Raw genomic sequence first — 6,668 nt, 5'->3', positions numbered from 1 at the left:
GCGAAGCTGGAAAGTTGTCACTCTCTGGGGAAAAAACTGCCGAAGCTCCCGCTGGCCTGTGTTTCTTTTCGTTCTCCTTAAATATGTTGCATGGCCCAGTTCGGACGACCTGCGTTTCGTTTGTTCCTTGCGTGTTGAGGGAAGGCAGAGTTTGGATCGGCGAGCTCTCCCCGGCCGCCCTCCTTCTCTTGTAAGAAGGAAAATGGGTTTGCGGCGGCTCAGAGCCAGTCGCCGGACGCATCTGTCCACATGTTCACCAGTGGGAACGGCCAAAAGACCGTGGCGCTCTGCCGCGTGGCTTGCAGCTCGGTGGTTGCACAGGCCGTGCCAGAGTTCGTCCCATCTGAGAAGATCTGGGAACCGGGTCTTGTTGGTGAAGGTGCCGGCGCCTTCCCAGCCAGGTGGCCACGTCGCAGCTTGCACAGGTTGCCCAGGGCTTCCTAGCGCAGGGCCGCCTGAACAGCATGAGGGGCCCCGGGCAAAGCAGTGTCCCGGGGCCCCGACGACAACTACCACTGCTGTTAATTTGGGAAGTTTTCCAATTTTCCAAGGGTTAACATGCACAGATGAGTACGGGGCCCACAGGCAAGTGCCCATCAGGCCCACGCGTGAAGACGGCCCTGTCCTAGCGCCCGCAGCCCCCATTGGCGGGGAAGCGGCTGCTGGATTTGGCCCTTGCGTTTCATTTGCCGATGAACGCTCGCACTGGCCAGCAGCAGCAGCAGGAAGAGGGAAGGAAAGGGGAGTCCCGGTTGCTGACCCGAGCGGCGCCCCTCTCTTGGCTGTCAGGCTGCAGCGATCCGCCCCGGCAGGCTGCCATGGGCTCTCCCTCGAACATTTGGCAGACCCTCCCCGGTCGCCTGTGCCGGCATCGGTGGGTCCCTGCAGCTTTGGCTGGGCAGTTGCCGTCGGGCCCTTCCGCAGCCTCTGGGGGAAATGGGGCACAGGGCTCACAGTCCCGGGCCAGGTCTCCTGGGGTGTGCCCTTTCCGTGCCCCAGGCCCCATTCATCACAATGGGGTGTTTACAAGAGAGCAGCCCCGCATGCTGAATGCTGTCGAGGGCCAGAAGCATTTGCCTTTTTTTTTCTTTTTTTTGGGGGGGGGGGGCGAGTTGCCACATCTGTTTGTCGTGCTTGGAAAAGATTCGGACTTCTCCTTCCACGGACTGAGAGTTGGAATTACCCCTCTAGAGGGGGCTGGCCATGAGTGCCCCTCCCCATGTTTTTGCCCGTGGCTTCCACAGTCACTCCCACTGGCTCTGCTGGCTGGAGCTGAGGGGAAAGGTGGGCCGGGATACCTGGAGGGCCACCTGTGGCCTACCTGTCTGTAGAGGAAGCAGGAAGGCAGGCAAACTGAGGCCGGAGCACTTGACGTCGCGGGCTCTGGCCAGGAACCTGCGCGGGCGTTTATGGCCCTTCCCTGCAAAATCTGGTTGGGGTGCCAGGTGGCTTTCCTCTGGAGGGCCATCATGGCCAGCGACGGCTCTGCAGCTGGGAAGGAAGCCCCTCGGCCCCATAACCACCCTCTGTTCTGTGGTCTCAAGAAGGGGACCCTCGGCCCATCGATGCTGCCGCCTCCTCCGGGGCTCGGCAGCTCTTCCAGCAAGATTCCCAGGCCTGTGTTGTCATGCCTGTCTCTGCCGGCAAATGCTGGCAGCAGCATCGATGCCCCCCCCCCGGCCCCCCCAGCAGGAAGGTCTGCATTTGCAGTGGAGCCTCCCAGAAGGAAGGGCCTCTGGCAGGCCGAAGTTGACCTGGGGGGAACCCGGTCCTGAGGATGAGCTGCTTTCTCCAGTTTCAAGCAGATCGTTCTGGGCATCTCCTTCCTTCCTCGCCTCTTCTTTAATCTGCCAACCCCAAGCCCATGCTCTCTGGTTCCCTGGACTGCAATGCCCATCATCCCCAGCCCACACTGGCAATGCCGCGTTGTAGGCCAGCAGCCTGGAGAGGGCTGGCTGGAGATGTGTGGGCCGCTGGTGCCTCTGTGGGTGATGGAGATGCTTCCCTGGTTCCCGGGCCTTCGCAGGATGGACTCTGGGCTGCCTTGGGAAGGGGTGGGGAGACAGTGGGGTGCCCGTCTTTGGTTCGGAGCTGCTTTGAACTGAGCTGAGTTCATCATTTGAAAAGCAAAGCTGCCTTTTTTCCACCACCTCTCCCCCCCCCCCAAACCCCCACTGTGTCTGTGTGTGAAGATGTAGTGAAACTCTCGAACCTTCGGCAGCCCTCTCGCAGCCCCGCCGCACTTCTGGACGCTGCCGGGATCCGGTAGCCAAGGGACCAGCGGTGGTCCTCATTCCCTCGGCCCTCGGTCTGGGTGCGAGTCGCTGTGTCTGGGGCCGGGAGCTTGCCTAGGTCTCCCCCTTGCTGCCCTCCAGCCGATTTTCAGCATAACGCCTTCATTTCCTCCAACAAGGAGCGCTGCCTCTCGCTGGTTCCGCAAAGAGGAGGGAACCCACATAATCAACACCTGCCGTGCACCGTTTCCCCCCATCCTGTATCGTCGGCTTCTCGGGGGAGGGGGAGGGATTTATTTGGTTTGGTTTTGCGCCCCTGCTGAAGACAACCCTTGTTTTATGAGAATAAATATTTCACTACCTGCTGTCCGTGATTTATTTATTTGATTTATAGCCTGCCTTTTTTCCTTCGAGGAACTCAAGGCGGCTTACATAATCCTCCTCAGCCTCAGCCACATGGCAGCCCTGTGAGGTAGGCTGGGCTGAGTCTCTGCCTGGCTCAGGGGCCACCCAGGGAGCTCCAGATAAGACCCCGGATCAGCCCTGCACACCTAACCACGGGGGGGGGGCACACTGGTGCTCCCCTGCTTGGCCGTGCGGGTGCTGGCTGGGCAGGCCAGGATGGAGAAGGACAGGCTGCAGCCCCTTCCCCTGGCCTGATCCCCTGCAGATGCTTTGGGCTGTGGTTCCCAGAGTTCCTGGCAGGATGGGGCCGATGGGAGCTGAAGTCCAAAGCACGTGCAGGTGGGCAAGGAACAGTCCCACGGTCAGGCTTCAGAGCATCATGGACCTTGTTGGATGCTTGGCACGGCAGCAGATCCTGGGAGATCTGGGACCAGATCCTGCTGCGGCGGTGGAGTCTTGGAACACCTGCTCCATGGTTCCTTTTCGCTGGAATCCCCCAGGAACCTGCAGGCTCAGCAGGTGCTCAAGCGCAGCCAAGGGGCGCCACCTGCTTTCGCCCAAGGGCTCACCCGATTCATCGTCCTTAATCCCGACCGACAGGAGCTGGAGTGTGTTGTGGTGTCGGCCGAGCAAGAGCCCTGTGGAGGGAGGTGCCACCTGTCCTTCGCCCGCCAGGCCCAGCAGTTCCAGTGACTAATGGCTCCCACATTTTGTGATAAGTTGCCAGCTCTTCTGTTGTCTTGGAGAGCCCAGATCTGCTTCGTGGAATTCATGCTCTTCAAGGTTCACGCGCAGTGTGATGGTTTAAGCTGGCCACCTGGCACCCTCCAGATTTATGCGGGCTGGGGATGATGGGAGTGTAGCCCCACACCCTTGGAGGGTGCCAGCTTCAGGAAGTCCAAGGTAAACGGAGCTTGGGCTAAGGATCTCGAACCGGGGGGTTCTGCAGCCAGGTGGGCCTGCAACTCAGCATCTCCCGTGAGCATGTTCCAAACCAGGTGGGCTGGGGAGTTCTACAGCGCTTGCTCATCCCCATGAAACATTCGTCTTGTCGTCAGGTTAAATCAGGTGTGACATTTTCTACGAAACACTCCATGCTTTGGAAGTCATTGTTTCGACAGGTTGGTGCTTGGGGTAAGCCACTAGTGCAAACTCAACCCTTGCCAGGTACCCCGTCGTGCAAAGCGCATGTGGCCGGCTTCCAGGCAAGACGCATGGCTTCCAACTTTCTCCAGCGGAGGGACAGGGCTCTCCCCTTCCTTCTTCCCTCTCCGCTTTCCCTGGTCCCTACCAGAAGAGGCCGCTTGGTGGCAATACTTTCCAGCGGCTCGGACCTGCCAAAATGTTTTCCTACTCTTGCACCCTTGGCTTTAAGGGATGGCTAGTTGGTCCCCGTGCCCCTCCATTTCCTGATCATGCGTCATCCAAGGGATGATGCCCCCGCTTTGTCTCGTAGATTTTTAAAAACATGTAGTACAGTTTTCTTACAAGTAGGTTTGTCCTCTACACACTATGGAAATCCTAAATATGGAGCATTTTAATAGCACCTTAAATAGTTCCATATTCATCCCTGGCTTGCGATGATCTGTGAAGTCAGTCGTGATGACTGACCATATTTCAATACCACACGATAGCCAAAATTAGAAAGATGGAAACAGCCCGAGTCAGAAGGGACCTTCTGGGCCATCTAGTCTGACCCCTGGCTCTGCCCATGAGATGCCTGCCATGTGCATGTCTAGCCTATCCTTGAACACCCTTTATTTTAAATTCCTCTGTGGCAACAGCCACCCTACCTGCCAGTCACGCTTGCCTGACCTTACACAGGTAGCTGCATATCCTACCTGGGGAACAGGGCAGGGTTTGGGATGGCGTTTGTGGCTCTGCAGCATTGCGCGTGTGCCCATGCCCTGGTGCTTCCCGGAGGACCACAAAATGGGACAGTAGGCTGGTGGATCCGGCCAGGGCACCTCATTTTAAGGGTCAGGAGAACCAGGAAGAAAGCAAACGTGCCCAACAGGATGTGTGGTTTATTGACTGCAACGCTGAAATACGCAAACCCACGATCCACCCACAAGCGAGGAAGCCGTGTGTGCTCCGTGCCTTAGGCCAGAACGAGCACGCAAACTCGCAAGGCTCCGCGGGCCGTCCTGGTTTCACTGTGTTATCGGCTGAACCCCTCGGAACTTCCAGTAGAGGAACGACCGGCAGAGCCATCGACTCCCAGATCCTCAGACCAAGAATCGCAGCCGACAGAGCTGAAGTTCTCTTCCATCAGTCCTGTTCATTTTCCCTGCAAGAGTCTGCCCCGGGTTATTTCAGACAGTAGGAAGGTGTACACTAATTTGGCTGAAGTGCCAGGAGAGAGAAACACCCTGGTTTTGCTGAAGGAAGTTGGCGAAATCTGTAACTCTACATGAGTTTAGATTTCGGAGAGCCTGGCCCATGGAGCCTGGCAGCAGACCGACTTCTTTTTGTGGAACTGCACAAATTCAGTCATGCACAAATGGGTAAAAATGCTTTTTTTAAAAAAAGAACACTAACCGAAAGGGTGCATTTCCCCCAGATGAAAGCGTGAAAACGGTGCTTGTGCCAGTGTGACTTTTTGCAAGTGCATCTGGGCAAGCGCACGATGCAAATTCCAATGCACTGCATTTCCAAGGCAAATTCAGGAAACTGAGGAAAATCCAGTTCTCTCCTCCTGTTGTGATGCCCTTTGGGGGAACTGTCACACTCGCCCTTCCTGTATCCCTCTGATGATGGGAAGGCAGCTGATGTGCCCTGAAGCAGAGGCTGGCATGCGGCGGGGACGTCTGGACCGGCCGGCTGCCCGCCTGGCCGCCCGCTTCCAGATCTCTCCCGTTCTCAAGCGCACGTGCAGTTCCTTCGTTCGCTGGTTTTCCTCTCCTAGACAGGGGCCTCTGTTTTCAGCCAGCTTATGAAAGGGGATTCTGTTGCAAGGCAGGTATGTGGAAGCACCCGTGCCGGAGTTTCTGGAGAATCCTCCGAACACGCGAGCTCTGAAGTGCTCTTGCTTCGCCACGGCTCTTCACTGAATGCCGCCTTGTATCCTTCACTCCACAAATCCCCCTGCTCCGGCCGAAGCGCAGCTTCTCCTCCCTGGGCCAAGCGCTCCTTGTTCTAACCTCCCATCAGGGAGCTCTGCCATCAAGCAGGTCAAGTCCTAAACCGCGGGCCACAAACGGTGACCGCGACGGCTGGTCAAAAGTTGCTCTCAGCTGAGCTCTTTCCGGACTAACTCGGGCTCGCTGAAGAACGGCCTACAAGGAACGGACACGGCCGTGCTGGCTGGGGGATGCTGTAGTGCGACGCAGATGGCAGGCATCGGGTGGCAAAGGGTGGGCCGGGTGGGCCAGCTGCTGGGGAACATGGGCGGGAGGGCACCATTGCACGGTTTCCAGGGGGGGCACCTGGTTGTCCTTTGTGTGAACAGAGGGCTGGCCTGGGTCTGACCTGGAAAGCCCGCTTTTACCTTTTGATCAGCATTTGCTGCGAGAGCCAGTCCGGTACTAACGAGACAAACTCTTACTGGGAGCGCATGTTTTGTTTCTGCCAGTAGAGGCCTGAATGGCCGGATGTGGGGGATGCAGCTCCAGAGGGAAAGAGAGCGAGGCGTCTTGATCCTGCTCGCTCCCCTGGTCTCCCAGAAGGTCCCCTCCGCAAGACGATGCAGGGCCCACTCCTACTTGAATTAACCGCAATTTCAGTTTTTCAAATATTGACTTGGCTGGCCTCAGGCCACGGAGGAGACGTGCAGACAGCCGCTTCCTGGGCAAAAGCGGCCCTCTTTCCCCATCTCCTGCTGAATTAATGGGGCTGCCTCCTACAATTGCAAAGGGCAAAGGCTCGGTGATTTAATGGCTGTGTAGCAGACAGAAATCCAACAGGGAAAGTTGTCCCCATCACGGCTTCTCCAAGCCTGGAAAACGTCATGGGCACTCTTGCAAGGCCTCAGTCGGAGGGTGGGGGCCGCCTCCCCCTATGGGCACGAGACTCTGCCTGGCCAGGCTG

This window comes from Varanus komodoensis, unplaced genomic scaffold, assembly GCF_004798865.1.
Source record: "Varanus komodoensis strain SLA01 unplaced genomic scaffold, ASM479886v1 scaffold63, whole genome shotgun sequence".
Classification (NCBI taxonomy): Eukaryota; Metazoa; Chordata; class Lepidosauria; order Squamata; family Varanidae; genus Varanus; species Varanus komodoensis.
This window is presented reverse-complemented; position numbering follows the sequence as displayed.